Source organism: Tympanuchus pallidicinctus, unplaced genomic scaffold, assembly GCF_026119805.1.
Source record: "Tympanuchus pallidicinctus isolate F22 unplaced genomic scaffold, pur_lepc_1.0 scaffold10, whole genome shotgun sequence".
Lineage (NCBI taxonomy): Eukaryota > Metazoa > Chordata > Aves > Galliformes > Phasianidae > Tympanuchus > Tympanuchus pallidicinctus.
In genome coordinates this window covers 13,272,264-13,300,068 of record NW_026294619.1, presented here as the reverse complement: position 1 = coordinate 13,300,068, position 27,805 = coordinate 13,272,264, and the positions used below count along the sequence as shown (strand labels likewise).

Below are 27,805 nucleotides of genomic sequence, written 5' to 3'. Positions count from 1 at the left end.
AAGTGCAGGCTGGTGTTGCAGGCATGATGTCTGCAAGCAAGGAGATCTTGCTCTTGGCTCAGGGGGCAACACTCTCCCACCCTCCCTGCCCATATCCAGATACTTCCTATCTCCTCAGCACATCATACCTGAGTTGCTCTGCCCTCAGTGCACGGGACCTCATCTCTGCCCAATCTGGGGTGCTCTGGAGACGCACACAGGCAGGAGGTGCTCAGCATGGTGGGATTGAGCGTTCCTGCACTCTCAGCACTAATAACTCAATCTCTGCACTGTTATTATCCTTCTGATCTATTCGAGTCCTACTCTAAGAACATTTTACCTGAGGCTGCACCACTTCACATGCAGATAAGACTTTTGCCTCTAAAGTGGAAGATATTCCACTCAGCTATTACTTTTCTTGTGTAATCCTTTCTGAAGATTCATCTCTGCCTTCCTTGATGCCAAAGACCTCTCATCTCCCACTGTTTCAGTCCCAAGCACCACAGGGTTTGATCCCCAGTGCTGCAGGCATCTCCAGGATCTGCTCCAATGGCTTGTCAGGGCTTCTTGGTCTTTTATGTGAGCTGCGAGGGACATCTGCAAAATTCAGCCTTTGGGCTCTGATTACATCAGCAGTCTTAGCATCCTAAATTTCTCTTGTCATATAGCTAAAAATGGAAAGTACAGAAGAGGTAACTTCAGCCTTTTCATTTTGTCAGTTATTTTTTCAAGGGATAAGTTATCAGGAATTTTTGTGCCCTCTCACTTCACTGTCCTGACTGTATGCTTACTATGCAGATTACTCATAAGATCTGCAAGAAGTCCTGCTTTAAAAGGAGCTACTCCAATTACTCCTAAATAGTGATAACCTGCCCTCTCACCTCCTGCAGGGTTTGCTTTGTCCTCTACTTGCACAGGAGAACCCTGGAGGTCAGTGCTGTTCATATCAGGGAAACCCCATGACAGTCAGTAAGCTGGAGCATGAGCAAAGCTGAGGTTAACAAAATCATTCTGCATACAGCAATGGCATCAGAAGGCTGACATCATCTGTGACATCTGCAAAGCATCAGTGTCTACAACGCAGAGCAAATTAGCTTCATAGAACAACTGGGAAAATTATGCTTCTTGAAAATGCATTAGCACAATGGGTGATGATGTGTTGGACCACAGAGACATGATATGATGCACTGGAAGAAAAGCAGTCTTTCTGCATCCACAGAGGCTGCTAAGTCCCATTCTATGCACTGTGTTGTCAGAAAAGCATTATCCTGCTAGGAAAGCTCAAAGGAGATTTGACTTAGCAAAAACTGAAAGAGTTTAAGATGTCTCTCCCAGCCAAATGTCAGCTAAGAGTGCATAAGATCCTATTCTACAAGTATTCCAGGAGGTATAATGGTCACAGTGGGAAAGTAATTGCATCCAGAAACCAAAAGCAGAATTGATAAATGGAGCGAGATGAAATTGAGTTAAAGAAATTGGACAAAGATTTTCCTAACAGTGAAATCTGTCGAGCCATTAAGAAGCAGACTAGAGGGCGCAGCCCATATTGCTCTCTGGAGCAGAGCAGAGTACGCGCCAAGGAACAGGTCTTTTCTTTAGTCACAAGTGTGTATCATTGGGAAGGCAGCCCTTTATTTCCCTTTTCACAGCCAGTAGAGAACAAAAGCGGGATTTCCGTGCCTACCTAGCTCAAGCCTGGCAGGACGTTATCAAATGTTAGGGAAAGCAGCCAAATCGTACAGCAGAGCATTGCCAATTGCTCCCCAGAGCAGTTGTCTCTTGCTCTCAAACAAAACTCTGCAACGTGGGCTGTGAGCAGTGGGGCCACGGCCGCTTTGCTGGCTGGCTGAGAGAGCACGTCTCATTAGCGGGGATTCATCAGCACCGTTGTTAATAATGCAGGAGCTGCTTGTCTCTGGGGGAGTTCCTCAGCAAAAACAGCACTGCTTCTGTAATTCAAACACAGCCTCCGTTCACATGATGGGCTTCCATGCTGACAAAGCATTTTGGTTATTTGTTATTCTCAAAAGGTATCTCAGCGCTAAGAAGTGACTGAGCTAGGAGAGGTTCATCCTGAGCAGAAGAGAGCAAAGCCAGCCCTGTGCCAGCCCTGGAGCTACCTATGTCTTGGCATCAGCGGGGAGCAGTGTGTTGCCTGATGAGAGCACTCTGGTCCTGAGGAATTCAGCCTGCCTTGGCTTTGTGCTTTACTCCAGTCTCTCCACTTGTTGTGGTTTAACCCAGCAGGTGGCTGAGCACCACACAGTCCTTTGCTGCAGGCAATTCCCAGTGGAATGGGGGAAAGAATCAGGAAAAAAGTGTAGAATTCATGGGTTGAGATAAAACTATTTACTAAGATAAGATATTTACTAAGATAAAAGAAAAAGGATAATAGTTATAAACTATATCTATCTATCTGCTAATATCAATGTAAATAATAAGCGATGCACAAGCATTTTGCCACTACCCCACCAACAGATGCCCAGCTAGCCCCCTGAGCAGCAGAGGAGAGTGAGATGAACTCCCACTCCCTCGTAAAACTCCTTCCACATGATATTATATGGTATGGAATATCCCTTTGGCCAGTTTAAGCCAGCTGTCCTAATTCTGTTCCCCCCCAGCTCCTTGGGCTCTTCACTGCAAATGGCCTTGGCTCTGTACAGCGCTGCTTAGCAGCAGCTATAAACACTGGTGTGTTATCAACGTTGTTTTTCTCCTAGAACCATAACATAGCATCATATCACACACTGAAGAAAACAATTTGGTCCCTGCTGAAACTAAGACGCTGTTGGAAAGAAAGCAGTGGTCCTGCTGCCTCTGACCTAATCCTTCTGAGGATGTCCCTGGAGCCTTCGTGGTGGCTTTGATGGCTCCACCAGAACATGAGAAACCGCAGCTGGGGCCAGCAATTCACATGGAATTGCTCAGTCCTCCTAATATTGCAGCCTGCATGAAGGATGGAACAGATGTTGCAATTCCCTGATAGAATCACTTGAAAGCCTTATTTTGTCATTACCCACTTGTGCATTGCAGCACACAGGATAAGGGATAATTCCCCATATTACAGCAGGGATGCTGTACCACGTGCTCTCTAACACTAGTCTGCCCGATGCCCACCTGCAAGCCTTGTAGCTGGTTGGGGTGGGCAGCCTCCTGGTGAAGACTGCCCTTCAACATTTTCCCAGAGAGGAAACCTGCAAGGAAGGAGAGACTTTAAAGCAAGCAGTATAGCAAAGCAACCTAGTAAAACAAACAAACAAACTAACTAACTAACTAACAAAACATACCTAATTACCATGGACCCCTGCAGAGCAGCTGGCTTATGCTGTGGGATGCGTGCATGCTCAGTCCAAGTTACCCATTGCATGCCATGGAACCAGCACAGAAGTGGCATCCCTCTGCCCTAAGCTATCACTGCACCCTGCAGACAGCAGCATGGCAGATGGCCGCACAGATCAGCTACCATCTGGGGCTGTGTCCTACCTGCTGCCCTGCCTGCCACAGATAGGTCCCCGCTCGTGGGACCAGTGCAAGAACAGGAACATTGTGAGATGAAGCCAAGAAATGCATAGTTTCAAAGGTGGCTCTGCTTCTTCACATAGTATGAGGTCTTGCACCTAGCCCTGTTACAAAGCAAATTTGCTGGCTCAGCCTCAAAGAAGTAAGACCTTTCTTGCAGGCTTGTGGTGTGCAAGGAATGGGCAGCCAGCCATAATGGCACGTGGTGTGACACCCCTCACACTGGGAATTAAGGCAGCACCATCTGCATAAGCATCTGTCTCATGTAGACGCTATTGCTTGCGTGGCACACAGGAGCAGTCAGACCAGCAGAAGGGAGGAGCACAGTAGACAGCGCTCTCTGTGACCACTAGGGAAACCAAATATGTGCTTGCAAAGCCATACAAAAATTCCAAATATTGAAATGACTTTAGCTGGGTGTAGGTATAGGTCTGGTTAACGCCTGTTCTGTTGCTGAGAGGGGACAGGGTTGTGACACACGTGGGAATTTCAGAGGATGCAGGGAGGGTGTTATAAAACAGCTGTGAAGCCACACCAGCCCAGCTGCCTGGAAAGAGATCATCATCTGGTTTCTGCAAGAGCCAAGGGCAGTGCAGTCCCAGGCCATGCACTCAGCTTGTCTTGGGAGTTGGGAAGCTGAGCTTCTTCTACCCTAGGGTTAGAGTTGCTCCAGCAAGTGTGGTTGGTCCAAGGCTTCAAAATCTCAGTGCCTGTGAGGAAGCTTATCTTGGATCCTTGCTTCCTGAGGTGTGTCTGTGCTAACGGGTACAGTCAGGCAGGTAGCTGAGGACATCTCCCCCTCCCAAGCTTTCCAAAGGATGGACAGTGCAGCCCTGCTCTGTGCTGCTGTGCTTCAGTCCCTCTCCCACTGCTATGTGTCTCCACTCCACTGTCCAGATGCCCACCACTTCTCTCTCTGGTGTTCATGTACCCATCATGATATCTTTCTGCTTCTGCAGCTTCTGCTGTTGTATCCAGGATATGATATGCTTGCTGTGCTCTGCCACTGCCTGAAAACCCTCTGCCATCCTCTAAACTCTGTCAATGCTGCCAAGTAAACCATATCTAAACATAGAAAACTGGCTAGCAGAGGTTGGGAAAGCACCCAAGAACCCAGATCATTTCCATTCCCTCCTAACACCCACAAAATTTTCATGAGCTGTCCAGCCCCATACACCAGGCACTTTAGATGTCAGGCTTTGAAAAATTACCATGATTTCTCTTTTTGGCTCAGTATTCAAACAACACTAGCCATTCACTATAGGAAGATGAAATCTAAGGAAACCACTAAAAAGAGTGACATGAAAAAATGGCAGAAACTCCCTGAAAAGGTCCAAATATAGTCACAATTCTGGGAAGAAGGTCTTATTTTCTAACTTCTCTCCACCAGTCTAGTAGCTCGGACTCTTTGAACTTCATATCCGTGCCTGGCAGCCCACAAAAGTAAAGCTTTGATCCCACAGGGACTTTCCAGCTCAGTGCTTGGAAAAGCATCCATCAAGACCCTAAATTTCTGCAGAGCTTTTGAATCGACATGCTTGCACACATTACCCAAGGGAAGGGAAGGCCTGTGGGTCAGTGGTGGCTGCAAACCTTGGCTCTATGCAGGCTCCCAGAGCCCTGCTTTCCCAGACTGGGGCAGCACAAGGAAACAACGAGCTGTTATTCCTTTCCCTAGGGGCTCAGCAACAATGCTGCAAAAGCCAGGAATGAATATTGTAACAGTGCAGTAAAAGATCTTCCTGAGCACATTGGACCCCCTGAGGTGCCCACCTTTGGTTGAAGCTGGGACAAAACCCTCCTGGCTCTTTGGGGCAGACAGGAAGAGCAAGGTTCATCTCCAAGTAGGTTAAATGGAAAGGAAGGACGCGGAGCAGGAGCCCTTACCACCAGCCATGCATGCCTGCTTTCGGAGGCCAGATGCTGCCAAACACAGATCTCCTTACATTTGTTTTAAAGCTTGAAGAATCTCTTGAGATAAACATCCTAAATTAAAGATGGAAGCATTGTGGGCTTGCTGGCAGCCTCCACCTCCCTCCTGGGCAGATAAGCTTGAGTCACACACCCCTTTGCCCAGGCTGTCACCTAGGGGTGACCTTCCCAGAGTGCCCAGAACACCCTACCCATGCTGCTGCAGCACCCAGAGATGGCAGGGTACCCACACAGTGCTCGCCCCACTTTCCGCTTTTAGGATCCCTCAGGAGAATGCTAAACCCCGGTTGGCCCTGGCTGTATTTAAAGTGATTGTAATTCACATGGATTGGGCCGCGGTTATAAGCTGAATTACATTCTGATTTAGCAGTGGGGATTAAGGCTCTGTATTTTAACTTATTAACCCAAGCTGCATTTGAAGACTCCTCTTACTGCCCCTCTAAGCTCCGTCACAAGAAGACATGGGTCTGGGTGGTGGGGGGCAGCGGTATGACAAGAAGGGACCAGGAGCACGCTGCTGTGCAGCCTGGCACTGCTGATGGAAGGAGCAGCTCCTGCCCTTACCTTGCTGTCCTGCAGCCCCTGCTCTGCATAGGGTATGCTGGAGTTGTGAGCAGCAAAGTATGAAATGATCCCCATGGCTACAGCTCCTGAGCAGGCAGCCCTGCACCTCCAGGCCTGGGTTCACCCACTTGACTCTTCTCCTTGTTGCCGTCAGACAGACAATTGAAAGCAGCCCAGGCACACTCTGGAAAAACTTCACTCCATTTAATATTTAATGAAAACCCACTGTAACTGTCATGTCCTTTTCTGTTTTCTCTCTCTAACGCTGTTGGCTGCACAGGTATCTGTGTGTAAACAGAGCTGGTTTCCTTTCCACTTGGTTGCATCCTCAGCTTGGGGCACAGCTTGTGATATCCTTACTCACCTTCAGAGGAGGTCCTGGGGCAGGCCTGCCAAAAACTGTGGGGATCCCTGGATGGTGTCAAGGCCATCACCACCATGGATACCTGAGAACATCCCAGCCCAGCCCAGCGGCACAGCAGCTCTAGAGATTACAGCCACCTCCCAGTGTGATGTTGCAGGATCACAGCCGCCACATGGCATCCATCTCACATCTGTACCAAGAGCCCAACACTGCACACCACACTGCTTCCAACACTGGAACCCTGCCATTGTTGGCAAGGTAGGAGACAAGGCATTGCACTTTCATGCTGCTGCCCGTACTGAACTATTGGCTTGTAATGCATCCTAGTTGATCCTGCTGAACAACGTGCAGCCAGACCTGCAGCCAGAGCAAGGAAAGGAAAAGAGGAATATGTTGTCGTGAAACAGTTTGTCCCTTACAAAACTAAGGAGCAAATCCCTGTCATTTTTTGCCTTCTAGAACAAAGTGCAACATAGAGGGAGGTATCTCCTGGCACATGGGAGAAAAGAGAAAACCTTAAGGGCATACCACCTGCACCTCTTCCTCTGTCCAAGAAGAACTGACTGTGCATCAATCCTATCAGGAGATGCTCCTGCCCTCCTCCTGCTCTGCAGCATGGACAGGAACTGTGGAAGGAGCCTCTGTCATACTCACTATAACCCTCTCAAAAGGAGCAGACCCAAGAAGCATGCCTACTGGGAAGAATAGAAGCAGAAGTAGTGCCTAAGGACTTTTAGGACCTGTTTTAAGGACAGGACTGCACCCTATGGCCTCCATCCTCTTGAACTCCATAACAGGGATATTCTGCTGACAACCTTAGTTTCAGCTGAGCTGTGGCATCCTGCTAAGGGAAGAGAAAGTTGGCACAGAAATTCTTCACTTTTCCAAGTAACTGGAAAGCAGAAACTCAGCTTCTCCTACTCCCAGACAAAGTATAGCAACTCCTCAACTCCTTTCTCCCATAGTGATTTAATGAAGGGCACTAAATGCCTCAAGCTGGGGGAAGCAGAGGTCATAGGGATGGGAGAAGTCTAACAAGATGCAGACTGTCCATCTCTTAGCCACCCTTCCCAACCCTGCTTGTACCACTGGCAAAGTCATCGCAGAGCAATAGTCCCAATCATGCCCAAACCAAACCCTCAAGGCTAGGGGTTGCAAATGGAGTGGACAGGGGCCCTTCCTTACAGAGGGACCTGTCACTGACTGGAAGCCAAGGCCATCCCTCAGATCTGCTAGCTGGCAAACTCTCTGCTGTAGTCAGGCAGAGGAGTGCCATCTTCCAGACAAGTCTGGCATGCCTCAGTGATAGTAAATTTACTTAAAGGAGAAGAAAATGGCTTAACTAATCTTTGGTCACTCAGCTTAACTTCTGTCGCTGACACAGCAGGAGGAACTCACAAGCCCAGTAGTTTTATTTATTTAAGTGTATTGATTTTAGCCTAGATTGGAAGAAAACAGGCAGATAAAGGGCAGGAAATTCCTCAGCTGTGAGAAACACACGGAGTTCTAGTAGTCAGATTTAAACTAACAGATGAAAATACATTTGCCAGAGCAAAGTAATGAATCATCCTGCAGGAGCACGGAGATCTGGCCAAAAGCCAAACCCTGCCCTCTTACAAGCAGCAATTTGGGATATTAAGTGGTCACTGCATTCCTATCACTGACCATCATTTAATATAACAGTAATGTTCAATTGCTCCCAACCAGAACTCAAAGCCTGCTGCAGAAAAACAGTGCAAGCCTGTCAGACCTGCCCCCAAGATCTTATTTATAATCAATGGCCTCAGAGTCAATCAGATTCAATAAGGGAAGGCTAAACGAGAAGAACAGAGGAGGACAAAACACACCAGAAGTGTATGCAGCCACAGAGGCTGCTGTGCACAGGCAGTGCCGCACTGAGATGTGCAGGGAGATGACAAGGGAAGGATTTTTGGAGGGTAATATTTTGTTTGTGTGTCAGCTCTGATTATCTGATTAACTTTTGCAATAGCCCAGTGTTTGGGACTCCACGGAAGAGGTCACCAGCTCTGCTGCCTGTTGCTACAGATCTTGCCACATCTGCAGGTGCAATGTGACTTTATCCCTGTCCAGGGAAAGCAATGCACATGAAAGGAATGCTACAATTAAATCTTGGGATCTAGTGGAAAATGAACACTCAGAGCCTGTGAAATCATCACTACCATTTCTGGTGGCAGGAGACCTTGGGTAGCTTAGAACAAGAAACTCAGCTTCAGGCACTATTCCCTCTCCATCCAGAGAGCCTCTGAAGACATGGAGGTTCTTTGAAGGAACCATGCTGTGAACACAAACACATCATTCAGTGCAGAAAATGGTAGATGTGAAAAGGTAGCAAAAGGAACAGGTTGGCAGCTCTACTTTGAGAGATTAACAAGAGATGCACAGTAGAATTCCTTTCCTCCCAGCAAGTGCTATGCTCTTTCTCATGCCAATCAGCTTTGGCTTTGCCTTTTCCCCTGCAGAATAAGCCCTAGATGTGAATACAGAGGCAGAAGCTGGGCTCTCCGCAGTCCCTTAGACCCAAGGACAAGGGCCTGTGCCCGGAAGCCTTGAGATCCCTGCTTGCAGGGATGAGAAGAGAATTTCAATACCTAAAGGGAGCCTACAAACAGGAGGGGAATCAACTCTTTGAAAGGGTAGATAATGGCAGGACAAGGGGAAATGGTTTTAAATTGAGGGAAGGGAAAGTTAGGTTGGATGTCAGGGGGAAATTCTTTACAGAGAGTGGTGAGGTGCTGGCACAGGCTGCCCAGAGAAGTTGTGGATGCCCTGTCCCTTGAGGTGTTCAAGGCCAGGTTGGATGGGGCCCTGGGCAGCCTGGTCTAGTATTAAATGGGGAGGTTGGTGGCCCTGCATGAGGCAGGGGGTTGGAGATTCATGATCATTGGGGTCCCTTCTGACCCTGGCCATTCTGTGATTCTGTAACAATTAGTGAAGCAGTGTGGTCTAGTGGTTGGCAAACCTACCCATGGCAGAAGGATTTGAACTGGGTGGGCTTTAAGTCCCTTTCAACCCAGGCCATTCTATGATTCTATGGCAGAAACCAGGAGATAGGCAACATTAAAGTGAGCAACACATGGAACAACAAGACAGACAGCAGTTAGGAGCACATTTGTAAGCAGGCAGCTTGGCTAGCAGCACAGTTACAGCGGCATAGAGCCCTACATCTTTGCAACTGTATGGAGAAATTTACTTGATTTAAGGTAGTTTTGCATGGCTGATGATCTGTAGGCTGCCAGACGTATTCTCCTAACCATGTGAGCAGCTAGCAGCCTTCCAGAGCTGCGTCTCCCTACCTTGATGCAGGAAGCAGGGAAGAGTTACATCTCTGCACCACCTCTGCTGCAGAAGGCCTTGAAGGCAGGTGACTTGCAGCCATGGAGATGGAGACTCACTTCTGTCAGGCAAGGGCAGAAGGGATTCTCTCCAGCAAGGTCAGGCAGGTTGCTATCAGAGCTAACCAATATTGCCATAAACATTCATTACTTGCTGCCCTGCAGGCACAGCAAAGGGCAAAGTTTGTCTCTGTTATTGAAAACAAAGATAGGAGCATCCGATCTGATTTTTGCAATCCAAAGCCCTGGTGACCCATCTAAGCCTGAGGCAAATACACAGCAAGAAGCAGCTTTGGGAAACCAGTTTGTGTTTGTAGAGCCAGAATCCAGGCTGAGATATGAGGAATCCTGATACCTGCTATCCAGCAGTGGACCTGACATCTTTTACTTAAACATCTGTAAGTGATGTGCTGAACAGTAGTGATATTTTCTTGAGCAAGTTGTTGAGTTGCCTCGCCTCCCATCCCACCAGGGAAAAGAAAAACATAGCTTTCTGAGATCCTCCACTGAACAAAGAGCTGCAGGACTGAGCTTCTTCACAGAAGTAGCACCTCCCCATCACATCCGAATATCACTGGGGAGGAAAGTCCAGTTCTTAGAGCCAGGGGGATGTGCCTCATCACTCGACAGGGCTCACACAAGCCTCTTCACAGTCCATACAGGTTTTCAGTCTCTCAGGCTTTGTTCTGAACCCTGTATTCAGGACAAGTCAAAAACTTCAGAGCAAACACAAACTAAAGGGGCAGATCGATCTAGTTTTTCATCAGAGTTACACCCAATGAGTTTTCTTCTAAGGAAAGACACTGTGACTCCATTCATCTAGCACACTGGGATCATGGCAAAAATGCCAATATGCAGGCAGAGCCAAGGCTGGACTATATTTTATTCTGCCATTTTTCAGATGACATTAAATGTGATAAAAATCCCCCAAACTGTGCAACCAACCCGTCAAAACCACAGCTTGCTCACAAAGGAGTCACTGAGAATTGTACATGGTCAGCACTTCTGGAAAAAGAAAAGCAGACAGTGCAAGGCAGGCAGTCGGTCAGCTCATATCAAAATGACAAGCTATTTTCTTTGCACACAGGGACTACTGCTTCCCCAGGAGCCCCAGAAGGCCTTTGCAGTGCAGGGAGTTTCAGTCCTGCCCCCTAATAAAGCCTCAGAACAGGCAATGGGTAAATCCAACCTGGTACTAAAATATAATGCTGGCAGAGCTTTGCTTTCTCATAAATGCTGTTTTCATATTTCAAATCCTTTTGTACAACTGGAAGAAATGGAGAAAGGGCATAATTTAATGCTGCACACAACTGTGTTCAGGGAGAATGCTACACAATGACAATGTGTGAAGAAAAGCACTTAAATTATTGAAATAAGCCTTCTTACACTGTGTTTTCACTTAAGAGAAGACGGAAGATGCAGGTTTGAACAAGGGTTCTGTGAAAAGGGGCTATTTTGAGAGTGGGATGAAGATCCCAAGCAACAACACTGTCTTACTACCTTACTCACAAGGGCTGCAGGGCTCCCAGGAATAGTGCCTCATAGACACTGCAAGGCTTCAGAAGTAGAAGCCTCCTTTTAGCAGGGCCTGATGTCTTAGCAGGCACCAGGTCTGCTGTAGGGTTTGGGACAGATGCAAACTCCGTGCTATTCAGGCCCTGCACCACCTCAGATCCCTCCTGGACTTCCCACTGAAAATCAAGATGCTTCCCCTGCTGGGAGAGCATTTTGCCATTTTAGCTGGCCACAAAGGACTTCCCATGCTTGTTGTCTGCAGGCAGCTCCCAGGAACAGAAACACAGACCTTTGTCTGTACAACACATAGCTGCCTCATCCTGCCATGCCAAAACCCACCTTGGCTACAGCTCTGACCATCTGGCTGGCCACAACTGAAGATTTAAACCACTGGTAAACTGGTGAGATCTGAGCTCAGCTGTTTTGGTTCTAAGCTTGCCCGGTGACGCTGCCCCTGGAGAGTGTTGAAGGGACCTGCTTCCTTGGATGAGTCACTTCAGGAATGAGGAACCAAAAGCTATGGCCAGAGATGTGGGATAGAGCATCCTCGGACAGGCACCACCAAGGGGCCATAAGGAGACAGAAGCTAATTGCCACTCTGGGAGAAGCACATACGCCTGGCCTCTTCCTGTGCTGCAGCTTGTCTGCAGTGAAGTTCAGGCAGCTCCCTCCCCTCCTGAGCGTGGTCCCCTGGTTCAGCATCCACACCTTGTCCTAACAGAGAACACTGTGAGAGGATATTTAATGATTACACCAGCTCACAGAAGAAGTCAAAACTCAGAGAGGGTGGTCTGAACCTGCCTCTGCAGGAAGCATCCTGAAAGTTCACAGAGGAAGGATGGGGCTATGCTAATTGCTAAGGTGTCTGGCAGCAGAGAAACAAATTCTGGCAGGGAAGAATTTATCCTCTAAGCTTGTTATTCTGTCAAAAGAAGTAAATGAGGTTAGTTGAGGCTCATTTATTTGTGCCGAACTCCTGTCTCCCACTATTTATCATTGGGTGTGATTACCAACTGACTTACACCAAGTGAATCGCTGTGGTGAGACCAACGGTGCTGCAGAGAGGAAGGGACAGCCCCCAGAACATCACCTGCCATCTTCTGCACACACCGAATGAGGTTGCAGTGGGCTCATCAAGATGGAATGAAGTTCCTGAGAGTTCCATGGTGGGTCTCAAATGGTAGCACATCATAGGGCAGGAGTATATTTAACAACTGGCTCTGTTAGTTTTGTTGGCTCTCTGCAGTAGGATGAGACATCTCCATGGCAGGTGTCACACCTACCTCCTGACTCTAAGGTTGACTCTAAGCCAGCTTCAGGGAGGACTGTTGTAAGGCACTTGACATCAGGCCTTACAACACTCTGATTAAAAAATTAGCACTACATAATATCAATAAACTGCACGTTAACTAGATTAAGCACTGGCTGACAGTTCTCAACAACTAATTGCCAGTGGTGAATCATCTTCAAATAGCAATATTTCTAGCAGAGCTCTTCAGGGAGCTGCTTGAGGCCTGCCACTTCCCAGCGTTTTCATCACAGAGAAGCAAATGCAGATCTCAGGGCTGGTGCAGTGCATAAGTGACAAAAAGATTCAAAATGATGAATAACGAGGAGCACAGGGTAACCATGCAAAGCACTCTATTGCTTAGCGAGCAAAGCCTGTTTAAACAAACATCATTTTACTGCAGAAAGTTATTCCTGGAATAAGGAATGCCGGGCAGACCTCCTAGGGTGACATGTCTGGAAAGCAGAGCCTCCGGGAGGAATTTTGGAGATTGTGACAAACTGGCTATTCAATATGAACTAACAGCAGAAAGCTGCGGCGAGGGAGCAATAATGCAGTTCTGGGACATATGCTCTGGGAATAATGAGTAAGAGTGTCATATACACCTTTGATGCAAGTGAGCTAGACAAATCCCTCCCAGCTCACTGCCTCTACAGCTGTGGCAACACCCTGCAAAGCCTGCTGAAAGATCAGGGCGTAAAGGGGAACCAGATGATCTCAGTGCTCAAGGGGGAAAAAACCCCACACTGCTCTGGCAGACCGCAAAGCACTCCATGTTTTTGTTTATCAAGAAGAACTCAGAGATGACTTCTCTACCCTGAGGAAGGAAATGCTGTCTTAAGCTCACAGTGAGGATGATGTGCACGAGAAGAAAGGGTGATAGGAACAAGGATTTGTAAGGGACCTTTCAGCTCCCAGGTGGGACTGAAAGGCTGCTGAACTCAGCTGGGTAAAGGGACTTGAAGGCAGGCTGCACAACACCCAGAGAGCTGTCAGGAGACAGGGGCTGGCAGCAGGGTGTCCTCAGGGACCAGGCAAGGAGAGGAAGAGGAAGTGTAGCACTAGATAGCTAGAAAACAGTCTGTAATAGGCACCCAGACAGCATGGAAGCACTAAAACATTGCATACCTCATATTAAGGAAAAGCCTGTAAAGAAGAGAAAGATAAGTAAAATTCAGACATGAGTTGTGCTTTCCAGCAGAGAAGTCATGCTGTGTGCCAATGTAATTGCCTGGTGAAGTGCTTTTTTAGACAGAGGTAAGACAGTACATCTCATCAATCTGGACTTCACAGAAAGCATTTTCTAGTGGAAAATTAACAGTTAGGCCAACAAAGCTGAGAATTAGTGCACATCGGGGAAACTGGATAGAAAGGATTTGATAAACAGTCCCAGCACAGACATACAGGGGTGTGCAGATGCAATTTTTTGGAGACAGAGGAGAAAGCATTGCCTATACAGTAGAATACCAAAACACACAAGAGGGAATAGGTCACTTTTAGGAGCCTGGCAACCAAAAACAAAAAACAGACAGCAGCCCAGAAGTAAGGGTCTGACAGCCAGGAACAAATAGTTAGAATTCTTAGTACTAAGCAGAGGAGTACTGACATTGGAGAGGAAAGAAAGACTCGAGTTTGCTAAGCAGACCTTTTCCCTGCTGGTTTCCCACACAGTATAGTGCCTGGATTGGATGGGTCTCATTGATAAGCCCACATACAGCATCGTTTTAACCTTACTATCCAGAAACCAAGTATCTCTTGTCTTTTGCACTCTGACCAGCAGCTTCCCTGAAGAAAGGGTCAATAATCTCTTAAGGGACTGTTCTCTCAAGTTCATGCTTACAGCATGGGGGTTTACATCAGATTCTAATGATCTGATTTTCATTGCAGCCCTATTAAAAAAAAAGCACAGAGGAAATGGGGCTGAGACTGAAACAGAGAGTGAGGTTTGTTATTTAGTACTTTGTATAATCAATGGATATTAAGATATTATAATCACAAAATGAACAAGAGAGTTAGGCAAAGTAGACTATGATAACAAAAGAGAATAAGTGGAAGGCTTACCCTTATGCTGGGCTCACTTCAGAAAAATCCAGCAGAGCAGATCTCCAGAAGAAATCCTTCCCCACTGGCAGCCAGCTCTTAAATAGGTCTAGGAGAGGTGCAGCCAGGCTCCACCCCTTCTGGCAGCACGGGTGAATTGCCTTCACCTGTGCTCCTCTGGCTGACTCAAAGGTGAGTCGCCAAAGGTGATCAAACAGAGGTTCAGGTTGTGACTCAGCAGTTCCCATACATACTTGATACACTCAAACAACTCTATCCTCCTAAGGATACTGCAGCATCAAAACAAAAGAAGAGCAGCAGAGGTGGCTGGCTGGCCGGCCATTGCCCCATCATTCTGTATTGGAGATAGATACAGGGCAGGCAACAGGTCCCCCCTGGGGATGGAGATGCCTGTGCTTCTCAAACGTAGCAATAGTTTTTATTAACATGTTTTCCCTTAGTCTTGCTCCAAAGAAAAAATCAGCATTGCAGTTGATACACTGGAGGGAAGGGATGCCATCCAGAGAGACCTGGACAGGCTGGAGAAGTGGGCCCATGAGAACCTAATGAGGTTCAGCAAGGGCAGGTGCAAGGTGCTGCACTTGGGCCAGGGCAGTCCCAGGTGTTTATACAGACTGGAGGAAGAACCCCTTCTGAGCAGTCCTGTGGAGAAGGACTTGGATGTCCCAGTAAATGAGAAGCTGGACGTGAGCCAGCAGTGTGTGCTTGCAGGCACAGAAAGCATGTGTAGCTCTTGGAGTGGGTCCAGAGGAGGGCCACTGAGATGATCAGAGGGCTGGAGCACCTCTCCTATGAGGAAAGGTTGAGGGAACTGGGCTTGTTTAGCTTGGAGAAGAGAAGGCTTTGGGGAGACCTCATTGTGGCCTTTCAGTATTTGAAGGGAGCTTATAAACTGAGACAGGAGAGGCTTAGGTTAGATATTAGGAGGAAGTTTTTCACACAGAGGGTTGTGACGCACTGGAACAGGTTGCCCAAGGAGGTTGTGGATGCCCCATCCCTGGAGGCATACAAGGCTAGGCTGGATGTGGCTCCTACAAACAGTAGGGGAATCAACTCTTTGAAAAGGTAGATAATGGCAGGACAGGGGGAAATCATTGAAGCTGAGGGAAGGAACATTTAGGTTGGATGTCAAGGGGAAGTTCTTTACTATGAGAGTGGTGAGGTGCTGGCACAGGCTGCCCAGAGAGGTTGTGGATGCCCCGTCCCTGGAGGTGTTCAAGGTCAGATTGGATGGGGCCCTGGGCAGCCTGGTCTAGTATTAAATGGGGAGGTTGGTGGCCCTGCATGAGGCAGGGGGTTGGAGATTCATGATCCTTGAAGTCCCTTCCAACCCTGGCCATTCTGTGATTCTGTGGCTCTGGGCAGCCTGGTCTGGTGGTTGGCGACTCTGCACATATCAAGAGGATTGAAACTAGATAATCGTTGTGGTCCTTTTCAATCCAGGCCATTCTATGATTCTGTGATTCTATGAACAAATGAACCATTTTAGCTGATGCTTCTGCTTAAAGGAACAAAAAAAACCTCCTAGCCTTGGGCAGACATTTAGCACGAAAATTCTCAGCTGCAGATTCTTGCTGAATCTGGCAATGCTACAAGCAACCCAAGAAGGCTCTGGTTATCAGAGTCTGGGTCCCATGTTAACAGGGGCACCTCAAGGCCTACCTAGAAGAGAGGCTTGGTGCCATCAGGGCCAGAGAGCCATCAGAAGCCAGAAGCTTATGCACATCTTCATGACCCTTGGCTGGAACCATAGTTGTCATCTTTTTGCTGCTGCCTTCTCTTTCTCTAATGACATTTCCAGCAGCCTGGCTGGGTCCAGAGCAGCAAGCAACAGAGGTCCAGCATTCACTGTGATTTAAGAGCCACTTGTTGGGTCATCACTGTTCTCTCTGTAACGGACCTGTCAGACAGGGAGCAGCCTTACAGCTGGAAGCTCTGTGCTCCAGACACAGGTATTAGGAGCTGTTCTAGCTGGCCTTACCTTTAAACTCCAGTTTCACAGCAGTGCAGAGCAGCAGGTGAGAGCACCCTGCCCGAGCATACCGTAGGCAAGGATGCGGGATGAAGCTTCGGGGAGCAGTGTTCATATCCAGCATCTTCTGTGCATGGCACATAGGAGGGGCAGTGCTGGGGGAAAGCCAGGAAGGTGCATTACATACCTGTGGGCAGCTATTTGCTCAGCAGCCTGGGGTACTGGTGGGGAGGAATGACAAACTCCTTCAGGAGTTGTTTTAAAGGCAGAATACTGTTTTTCTTCTTTTTGTACCCTGATGGCTGTGATTCATGGTTATGTATCGTCCCTCTTTTGTGAGAGTACATGCCCAGGCACCCAGCAGGATTGGTGCCACCCAAACCAAAGCCTCCACAACAGGTATCTCTACCCAGAGCTGCCCACAGCTAGGTGAACACAAAGGCAGGAAAACCTGGTCCACATCTCTGTGTCAAACAGACCAAGATTTTTACCCTAGTCACTGACAGTGCCTCCAGCATCCCTCCTCTGGCTCAGGATCACACACCTGCCTGGAGCCAGTTCAGTCCTGTTGCACTCTGCAGCAAAGGCAACTCCATCTGACTTCATCACTCTGACAAGCCATTTTGCAGGCTTCTCTTTCAATTCCTCCCAAAAATCCAGCCACCAACATTCAACATTCCTTCTCACCTCCTTTTGTTTTGAGAGAAACCAAAATTATTTGCCAGCTGAAGTTGCACTTTTCAGCGCAACCCAGCAGAAATTCGCTAGTGTCTGCTTAGGACTTCAGCTGCTGGTGGTTTGTAGACTTGTTTCCCTGCAGAAAAGAAATGCTCACAGGGTTCAATTACAGAGTTTCTTCTTCTTATAAGTGGTACAAGTCACCTCAGGACTCCAGGTTTTGAAAAGTTTACAGCAAAACCTCAAAAATCCTAAAACAGCAAGGCTGTCCAGAATAGGTGAGTAGAAAGAGGCTGGAGCCTCTAGGGAGAAAGAGTGCGAAGGCTTCCCAGCTCCTGCTACTGGGCTGAGACAAGCAGAGTGAAATCACAAGCAGGAAGGATGTTGCTCAGGACATCACTCCTACTGCATATCCATAGCCCTTGCCCATTTCCTTCACTGCCGTGTCCTCCCTGAACCAGCACTCTCCAGGGGATACAGGAGTGGGCACAAGACAAGAACAGGTAGGAGCTGTAGGTTGAGAACTGCTGCCTTGCATGATGGAGCAGGTCTGAGGCTGGAGGACCTGGGCTCCAGCAGCAGCTTTCCTGTGCTCATGTGCCAGCCACCTCGTGCCATGCCTCCCTTCTTCCGCACAGGCGTAATATTTATATCCCTCTGTGAGATATCCAGGCCCTCCAGAAGAAGTAGCACTGCTCAGGACTGAAACATTAAAAAATAACCACTGCTAAGGAGAACAGTAAGCTAGCCTGGAGAAATGTTAGCATTCCCAGGTGCTCAAGTAGACAAAGAAGCACTGCCTGCCAACTTGCACAGACCTCCTGGCAGGTAAGGGATGTGCCAGCCATTCAGTTGGCTGCACAGACAGCAGCCTAGGCTTTGCAGCCTTCAGATCCCTTAACTGTAAGCTTCAAGGGGTTGAAGGGACGTTTCTTGCTCTCTGCTGTGCCGCCCAAGTTCCATGCGAGTCAGGGACCAGCAGGTTCCCACTGCACACAGCTCTGAGCACCAGTGCTAGGACCTTCATCTCTCCTCCCTGACAAATGCAGTGCAGTTCTTGGCAGGCCCTTGTTATTTCAGCTAAGGCTCATCAACCATCCTTCTGTCACTAAATGCCTTATTATGTGCAATTAATGGACTGACTGAGAGCAGCTACAAAGTCATTCTTCCTGTGAACCTATGGAGACAGCTGAGTTACTTCTGGTGACTTTCTGATGCTGCCAGCCTCATTACTAAGTGCAGCTGTGTAAGGGCAAAGAGGGAGGCAGGCAGGGAGAACGAAGTGGAAGAACAAGCTGGGATCTAGCAGCCCTGCCTTTCACACAGCTGCAGGCATTGTGGCAGAGCTCCATGCTGTCCCCAGAGTCGGCCATGCTCCTGTGAGGGACACTTGGGCACCACCATCAATGACTTCTAGACAGATGTTGGCTCCAGCCCTGCCCCATGCAAATCCGTCTTTACCAATATCTTCAGCTTTTTATTATTATTATTAATAATACAACAAGAGGAAAGAGAGATGAGAGCAAACTGACAGTGCGGGCTGAAACAGCTAATTTGACTGTAGCCAAACTGCACTCAGATGTGCAAAGCAAGAGAATAATTTCCTCTCTCTGATCTCTCAAAGATCATCCTCTTAGGTGTCACGATTACATCTGAAAACAGTCTGACTGTGCTTGAAGGCTGTGTCCCTTGACAATTAACCTACATGTGCACACCTTTTGTGACTTTGTGCTGCATTCTGAACTGTTGCTGTGCTCCCGATATATGCTGAGCACAAAACCTAGGTGGAAGAAGATTCCTCAGTCAGACCCTGGCAAAAGGACACTGGTTTCATTGGAGCGTGGCTCTGAATTAATCTGCCTTTAGTAATGCCTTGTTACCAAAAATAAGAGAGTTACAGCTGGCATTTATGCAATCAATTCTTCCACTGTGCAAGGCAATTCTGGAGGACTGAGAGATAGCATATTTTCCGTGCCTATTTCAAAAAACAAAATGAATTTCATGTATTTTATGTCACCTTGCCTTTGCTTCCTGTGTGCAGAAAGCCAGGTGCCCTTCTACCACAGGACATCAACTCTTTTCTTGAGGATGAGCAGTCCAAAAAAAGCTCAGAACAAAATAAAGCCACACAGACCTGTAGACAGAGAAATTCAGGGGCAAAATTCATCTCTGAGTGAAATGGACCTTAGCCCTTTGAAGGAGCAGGCAAGGGAAGTGCTTAGATTAATCCTAATGACCCACACCAGAACTCGTGGGCAAAACCCTTGCAGGATTTCCAGCTCTTGAGTAAACTTAGCCTGAGCAGCTGTTACATTTTGGAAAGCAAAGCAAAATCCTGAAGATTTGTCTTAAAGCAATTTGTGTCCATCCTAATAGCAAGATGCAATGCTTTGCATTTTAACCAAGGGCTAGCCAGCCTGTCACGACTACAGAACTCTGAGATGCTAGTAGTTCCTCCCCTGCCCTGCTGGGCATGATCACTTTCCATGCCTGTATGCACCTTTGGGAGAGACACCACAATGTCCCCTCTGTGAATGGAGGGCCTCTCTTCAACAGCACTGGCTAGGTCTGCTAAACCAGAGCCATAGACTGCTCCAGGCAGCCCAACAGCCACAATCGGCACACTTGCCTGACTTTGTTTTTCCATACACCAAATTCTCCAATCCCATTGGAGAAAGGATGGCCCCTTTTTAATCTGGCAAAATTTCAGATTGTCCTAGACAGTCCAAACTGGGAGTCTCTGGATAAAACCTGCCCTGCAGACCAGTAAGGAACTGCCTTCCGACTCCTTGCAGGCTCTCCCTGAGAAGTGGTTTAGCTTAGCCCTTCTTTCACACTGGGTTTGTGGAGTGCAACCACCATACCCCTGCCAACACTAGGCCGACGGGTCAGCAGACAGTGCCTGGGGACAGCAGAGCAGTTCCCCATCTGCTGCAAGATGCACGAGGCCAGAGGAAGGTAGGATAGGATTTACTTACAAACATGTGACTGAGTGCTCTGGGATTACAAACAATGCAAGGGCACAGGCATTACCAAGGCTCAGGAAAGGGAGAAATTACTATTAAAGACAGTAACTATGAAATAGATTTGTTCCTGTGTAGAATCAGATTAAAGACTGAGAAGAGGGGAAATCCCCCTCTAAAAAATCTTACAGGGATGCTTGTTGAAGTCTGGCAGGAGTTAGGATGGCAAACATGAATTATAGAGGAAAAGCAGAGGGGGTATAATAGTCCTGGCCCTCTTCTCCCTCCTCCTTCCTGTCCTCCACCTACAGCTCACCTCTCCTCAGCACAAAGGACTTCTTACAGCCCCACATGAAAGAGCAGCAAAGTGGTTTTCTTCACATGTAACCCAAAGGAAAACATGAGACGCTGTTTTCCACTTCAGCCAAGATGTCTTTTAATACTATGCAAGCTGGGAGCATCTTCAAGGCTTTGTTGTTTCTTAAGCAGAGAGGAAAGGAGTAAAGGTTGAATGAGAATGCTAAAAACATTTCTTTGAACTGGTGAGATTTACTGGTATGCACATGGCTCCCAATACAGAGGCATATTTGGAAGAAAGAAAAAAAAAAAAAGCAAAAACATATCTATTCCCCCTTGGTTTCTGTCTCCATTTGATTCCACTGCACTGCAGTTTTATCAGGGAAATTGTTGGAAAAAGGGAGTTAGGCAGCATTTCCCTGACAGCAGCTTGTCAGCCTGTTGTTTTAGCATCAGGGGAAAGAATAGCAGCTCACATCCTTAAAGCACCATCCTGCCACAGCAGAGATGGGAAAACACACACATCTGGCTTCCTGGGGGCCATGTGCAACACACCCCTTCTTCTCCATCCAGACAACAACCACTGCTCACGAGGCAAGAGCCCACGGCCTGTGTCCCATGACCTGCCCAACTCTGTGTGCTTAGATCCTCACTGGAATCTCACTAGAATCTCACTACCAGTCATATTCAGGGGCTGGAAAAACAAGCAGGGGTTTTTTAATACTCTTAATAGAATGGCTTGGGTTGGAAGGAACCTTGAAAATCATCTAGTTCTAACCCTCTGCTGTGGGCAAGTTTGCTGACTGCTAAATCAAGCACTAGATCAGCCTGCCCAGGGCCCCAGCTAGCCTGACCTTGAACATCTCCAGGAATGAGGCATCCACACTTTTCTGAGCAGTCTGTGTCAACACCTTACTACCCTCTTGGGTAACTACTCTCCTGTTTGTAATTTCCCTTTAAATACTGGAAGGTCACAATGAGTTTCTTTCTGAAGCCTTCTCTTCTTTAGACCGAAGGAGTCCAGCTCCCTCAGCTTATCTTCATAGGAAGGCTACTCCAGACCTCTCATAATCTTTGTGGTCTCCTCTGGACCCACTCCAATAGTTCTGCACCCCTACAGTATGCAGTACTCCAAGCCTGGATGTGGTACACCACATGGGGCCTCACAAGGGCTGAGCAGAGGGGGACAATCCCTCCCTCTCCCTGCTGGCCACCCCTCTTTCGGCACAGCCCAGGGTACAGTTGAACTTCTGGGCTGCAAGCACACACTGCTGGCTCACGTCCAGCTTCTCATCCATCAGGACCCCCAAGTCCTTCTCAGCGGGGCTGCTCTCAATGAGTTCTTCTCCCAAACCTGGGATGGTCCTGACCCAAGAGCAACACCTTGTACTTGGCTTTGTTGAACTTTTGGGCTCATTTTTCAAGCCTGTCCACATCCCTCTGGATGGCATTCTTTCCTTCTGCCATATCAACTATATCACTTAACTTGAAACACAAGACCTCAGAAAGCCTAACACCCAAACCCTTCTGTGTAGTGAAGTATTTTCTGGGCCAGGTAATACTGAAAAAAGGAAGAGGTGGAAAACCCATGCAGTACTAAGATCGGTTTAGGGCCAAAGCTGAACTGGAGTAGCTGACAGAGCGCGTGGTATTGCAGGAGGAGGCAGACAAAGCATGAACACCCCCTGCAGATCCCCAGGCCAGCCCTGCAGATTGGGCAGCTTAGGGCTCTGGAGTCCTTTGCCTTCCCCACGAGTGTAGAGCCAGGAACTGGCCACCTGACCTGGGGCTGAGCATAAGGAGGGTGTGTGCTCAGCCCTTGTGATCCTGCTATATCCTACAGCAGCAGCATCAACTCTGCTCTTTGTCCTTGACCAGCAAGATAGCGTACTGGCAATTGCTGGACACAGCCAAGAGCAGGCAGATCTCCAGCTGCTTGCTTGTCATCTCCACGGGGCTCTGGACATCATTCTCTTCCCTCCTCCCCTGTGCCCCACTGGTAATTAGTGTCCACACACCAGGCAAATGCTCATCCCTCACTGCTGATGACATAGCTGACCAATGAGCTGCACGCAACAGAAGAGATGCTGGGAAGGTCCAGGGTAACAGTGGACATGCTCTTCTCTTCTGCCGCAAAGATAGTTCCAGTCTTCTGCCACCCAGATAGTCTTGCTTCAGAAGGAAACATCTTTTAGTCTGCAAATAACCTAATCGTCCAAAGTCCACCTTTCCTGAGATGAGATTTAGTGCTTGTGGCACTAATAGGAATGGGAGGGTGGTTGGACTAGATGATCTTGCAGGTAGTTTCCAACCTTGTGATTCTGTGTGACTTCTGTGTGTGAGATACTTACAACCAAGCATTGGCATTTCTGGAGATGCCAGCTGTGCTTCAGAAGAGAAGGGGACCTGGATTGCAGCTGTGCTCAGGTTATCTCCTGCAAGGTTTCCCTGGCAACCAAAAAGCTCAAGGTCTGGGTGACAGTTGTGAAGCATAATAGTTTCTGAAAGCAAAAATACACGTTTTGTCAGTTGGTGTTGTGCTTCCCTTGAGATAGGCCAAAAAAACAAAAAAAAAATTCCACTGAGAGCTGATTAGCCTCTATGTAAATAGAAAAGTTACCTGCCGTCATTTCCCAACACATGAGGTGTAGCACTGTGCTTCTATACTGCTTGTGCACTTAATCACCACTCACCTAGGACCTCAAGATAACATTTAGAAAGTGTATGGGAACTGTGGGAACTGTTGAGTCACAGCCTGAACCACTGATTGATCACATGGGGAAAGGACCGGCTCAGCCCTGGGAGCACAGGTAAAGGCACCTTTCTTAGACCCCATTTAAGGACTGGCTGCCATTGGGAAAGGATGTCTGGTTGGAGATTCCTCCCTTGTGGAGTTTTTCCCTGTGAGCTCAGATCCTTGGAGACAGGAACATTATTCTCCTGATTGTGCTTTTGCCATTCCACTCCTGTATTGCCTTTTCACTGCACTAGTCTTTCTGACTGTAACAGAAAGCATAATTAAAGAAAACAAAATAGACTTGGGATGCACCCAGGACTATTCCTGCAAATTCAGACTAGAAAAGATGCAAGGTGTTGTAGGGTAGACAGGAGAGGTTGGAGAAGACTTGCCTGTAGCAACAGGGCAGCAGTTCCTTGGTCAGGACCATAGCTTTCTTCATTTCCACCCATCTTATAGCCAGCTAGCACCGTGCTTTCATCACGAAAATTTGATTCCCAACTGCTCCCATGCAACTAACTCTATCCCTGTACCAAAAACTAGCATAACTACCAAGGCATACATACCATTCTCTCTGCCCTTCTCTACAGCTACAGCTGCCGAAGGAGGGATACAAAGCCAGCCGAGTAGAAATCCACTCCTTTCCAATTCCAGGTACAAGGGTTGCACTAAGGAAAATGCAAGAGAAAGCTTATTGTTATTATTTTCCTTTCTACTCAGAAAATCTGTAAAGAGGCAGCTCCAAGTAATTTCTGGCTCTTTTGTATCAGCACCAAGAGCAACTTTGAGCTGGGCTCTCAGCATCAAGCCTAGGTCAGTTTTGTGGGTTTTTTTCCCACTGGATCATTTCTCTGTATTTTTATGCTCCATTTTTCATTGGAGCTGCTGTTCTTTGAAAATTATTTTGCAATATGAAGTTTTCAATCTATTTCTAAATAGCAGCAGGTGTGTGAAGAATCACCCTCCAGGTGATGCTGCCCGCAGGTTAATAACAGGGTTAGGCATTTCTTCTCAGATGAGTTTCTGATGTGTGAGTTGTAGCTTTCAAGACAAGAAGGGTTTGTGAAAGCAAACTTCTGGTGGTGGTTACATCAAGGGCAGGACAAACAAAACTCTCCTGCGTGGGCAGAAGTTGGCTGCCACAGCCTAAACATCTGAATGTGTTGTTTTTTCCCTTCCTCCCTCTCTCTTGCTTGGCTTGCTTGTGCTCCAGAGGACCTGTGAGCTCCCAAGTATGTACCAACCAGCTCAGGTGCTGTTCTGCTCCACAAACACTCGCCATTGGGAGGATAAACAAGCATACGTTAGGCTCCTTGTGAGCCACATCTCCAAGCTGCTCTGCAATGGCTGCAACTTGCAAAGGGTGCGTGGTGCTAAGAATGTGCTGCCAAAGGGTACAGTGTTCACCTGGCTCCATGGTTTTGAGAGACCCCTGAACAACCAAGTGCAGATCACCATTGTGCACAGCAACGTGTTTGGGTCAAATTGCAAAACTACGGGAATAATGCCAGAGCTCATTGCTTGTGGTAGGGGAAAGAAAAAACATACGGTGCTGGCTTCCTCCCTGTGATTGGGGCTCAGGTGTCATCCAGAGGACCCGGGCAGGGTGAGAAGCGCTTCCATGCAGTGCTCAGTTTAGATGCACATCAGCTGCAGCGTGGTTCCTTTAAGGCAGTTTTGCTGCTGTGGAAATATTTATAGGATGCTCATCACCATGGTATCTGAGCACTACCGACTAATGGGGCGTATGAGATGCGCCTGGTGTATTTGTTATTAATTTCTTTAATGGTGGATTTTTTGACATTTTGTTTTCATTGCTGGCTTCAATTTGGACATGCCGCTTGTGTACACAGCACCTTTGTGGTGGTGTTTGTTGAAGGCAGCGTGGAAGAGATGAGCATTCAGAGGGAGGATAATTAAAGGAATCCTGTCAGCCGGATCCGTACCTAAGGTTTAGAGGTGGTTTTAAAAAGGAAAGGGGAGGGGTAGAAAGGGTAGTGTTAAAGATATTGGGAGTTAAAATGTCATTTCCTTTAAAAAAAAAAATAAATCAAAACACTCGATGAAATGGCTAAGTCACCATTTCTCTTCACTTCTGGGACAAAAGCAGGAAAGCAACACTGGAGAATACAGCGACTACATGGACCAGAAAGAATGAAGCGAAGGGAGCGAACAGCAGTACCAGCCAGGACAAGTGATGCTTTTCAAGTGTATGACTTGAGCATGATAGGATTTTATTTCCTTTTTAGCTAGAAAAATTATATTGGCAATGATCCTAGAATAATAATCCCTGATGAAAAACTGAAGTCAGAACTGTGACTTTTCTTTGAATAGACAATTCTACTGTGTAGAGCTGAACACTTTCGTTAGCCCCTTGGCCAGATCTGGCCAGCTGGCAGCTGCCTCTTGCCAAGGAATCCTTTTATGAAGACAAAAAAAGCACATTGCAGAAGGGAAGTGGTGTAGAGCAAATCCTTGCTGCAAGATCATAGTTGCAGGGAAGTATTTTGTGGTTTTAGCCTTTCCACAAGGAGATTGCTGGCAAAGGCTCTCGATGTGCATCCGTGCCCTGTGCTGTTTTGTATGATGGCCCCTGAGGCTGTTCTGCTGATCACCTTGATCAAAGTATCCCAGATTTGTCCACAGTTCTGACCTGTCCAGTTCTTTCTGAATTCTTTACTGTGCCCTGTCTCACCTACATTACCCACATTTCTGGAGTGGCATCACTGTTTTTAGGGACAAAAAAATCACTTGTAGCAAAGGGAGAGAATGAAAAATAAGGCTAGACCCAGGCCTGTGGGCTATTTATTTGCCCCATGATTTCGATGTATTCTGTCTGCAGTTATTTAGGAGCCTGCACATGGGCAAATGCCAGATATCTTCTGTTAGTGTGAAAACTCCAGAAATTAGTGAACCTCTTTGACAAAGTAAGGCTGAGGGAACTGGACTTCTTCAGTCTGGAGATGAGAAGGCTTCAGGGAGACCTTTATTGAAGCCTTTCAGTACTTGAGGGCAGCTTATAAAAAAGATGGAGACTGGTTTTTTACACTGTCTGATCATGACAGGACAAGGCAGAATGCTTTAAACAGAAAGGGAGGAGATCTAGGTTAGACATTAGAAGGAAATTCTTCACTCAGGGCAGAGAGGTGCTGGCACAGCTGTCCAGAGAAGCTGTGGCTGTCCCATTCCTGGAGGTGTTCAAGGCTGGGTTGGATGGGGCCCTGGGCAGCCTGAGCTGGTGGGTGGCAGCCCTGCCCATGGCGGAGAGAGTTGGAACCGAAGTCATAAATATGTCACATCCTGGGGAAATAGAAAGAGGCTGTACCTTCCTACATCTGCTCAAGACAGCCAGATTGCCAGGTTAGACCTGCAGGTTTGCCTGTGCTTGGAGCTGTTTTCTGAGTTTTTCCCAGTGGAGACTTTTTTATTTAAAACTGCGTCTGCAAGGTGTGGGAAGGTCAATCCAGACACTGAGAAAAGCCTGGGCTCTGACAGGTGGATGCCCATGTAACATCTCAGCTTTCAACAGCATAAATCAGATCCTGAAATAGACTGGATAAATGCAGTCAGTAATTTTGCCTATTAAAGCCACAGGGCTCCTCGCAAATCCTTACAATAAGATCAAGCTGTCTACAGACTCAAAAACTGCCTTGCAGAAGGTGAGGGTAGAGTCCACCTCAAGGACTGAAAACTGAGTTGAGAAGGCTGTGGTGACACTTCTGCAACACTGGTGTTTTTGGAAGAAGCCAGCATGACAAGCAAGGTTGCTTTGCCCTGGAATGATAGTGTTTGGGGCTTCATTGGCTAAAAGCATCTTGCAGGGCAGGCAACATTGAGCTGTGCTACCCTGGAGATTGAGACAGAACTGGGGCATCCCTGAGAAGGATAGGAGAGGAGATGGAGTGGGAGAATGCTCCACGGAAGGGGGATGTGGCAAGTGCCCTCAGCTGTTCACTGTCCATTTTTTGTAAGCCCTACTATACAATATGACCTCAGGATATCCCCAAACTTGGATTACCCTGATATCTCCCACTTCTTCAGGGCACCTGGCAGACAGTGAAGCAGCCAAATGAAAAGAGGCAGCTCTGTCTGGGAGCAGTGGAAGAGCTCGTGTGCCTGAGCCAGCGGCAAGCAGGGCAGGGGGATTGCCTGGCCAGGAGTGGCCCACATGTGCCCACCTGGGATTCCCCCCAGGGAACGCAGTGTTCATGGTGATAAAATGGGCAGCAGACAGGCTGCAGGGATGGGGCATGGGGAGGGGAAATCAGTGGAAACGTGGGATTTTTTCCAGTAGCAGCACAGCCCCTTTCCTTCTGCTTTCCTGGGTTTCTGACTTCTCAGTCAGCAGTAGCAGCCACAACCCCTGTCTGTGGAACGTTCTCCCACTCCATCCCCTCTCTTGTACTTCTAAGAGACGCCCCAGTGCTGTCTCCATCTCTAGGGCAGCACAATTCACTTTTGCCTTCCCTGTGAGATGCTTTGAGCCAGCTCTGACTTCTCAGTCCCTAATTGAATCTATGTTTTGTTTTCAGTAGCACAATCCCTTAAGCAGCTCATAACACAGGCCAAGCTACATTTCTTAG

At 47.7% G+C, this 27,805-nt stretch overlaps 1 long non-coding RNA gene across 1 annotated transcript; it reads right to left on the bottom strand.

Annotated features, from left to right (window-relative positions):
* Positions 1–2,229: 2,229 nt before the first annotated feature.
* LOC128091126 (uncharacterized) lies at positions 2,230–8,833 on the bottom strand. The gene is made up of 3 exons (XR_008211258.1): positions 8,735–8,833; positions 3,097–3,173; positions 2,230–2,925 (listed from the first exon to the last, which is right to left on the bottom strand). It is a non-coding gene; the product is annotated as an uncharacterized LOC128091126 (long non-coding RNA).
* Positions 8,834–27,805: the final 18,972 nt, after the last annotated feature.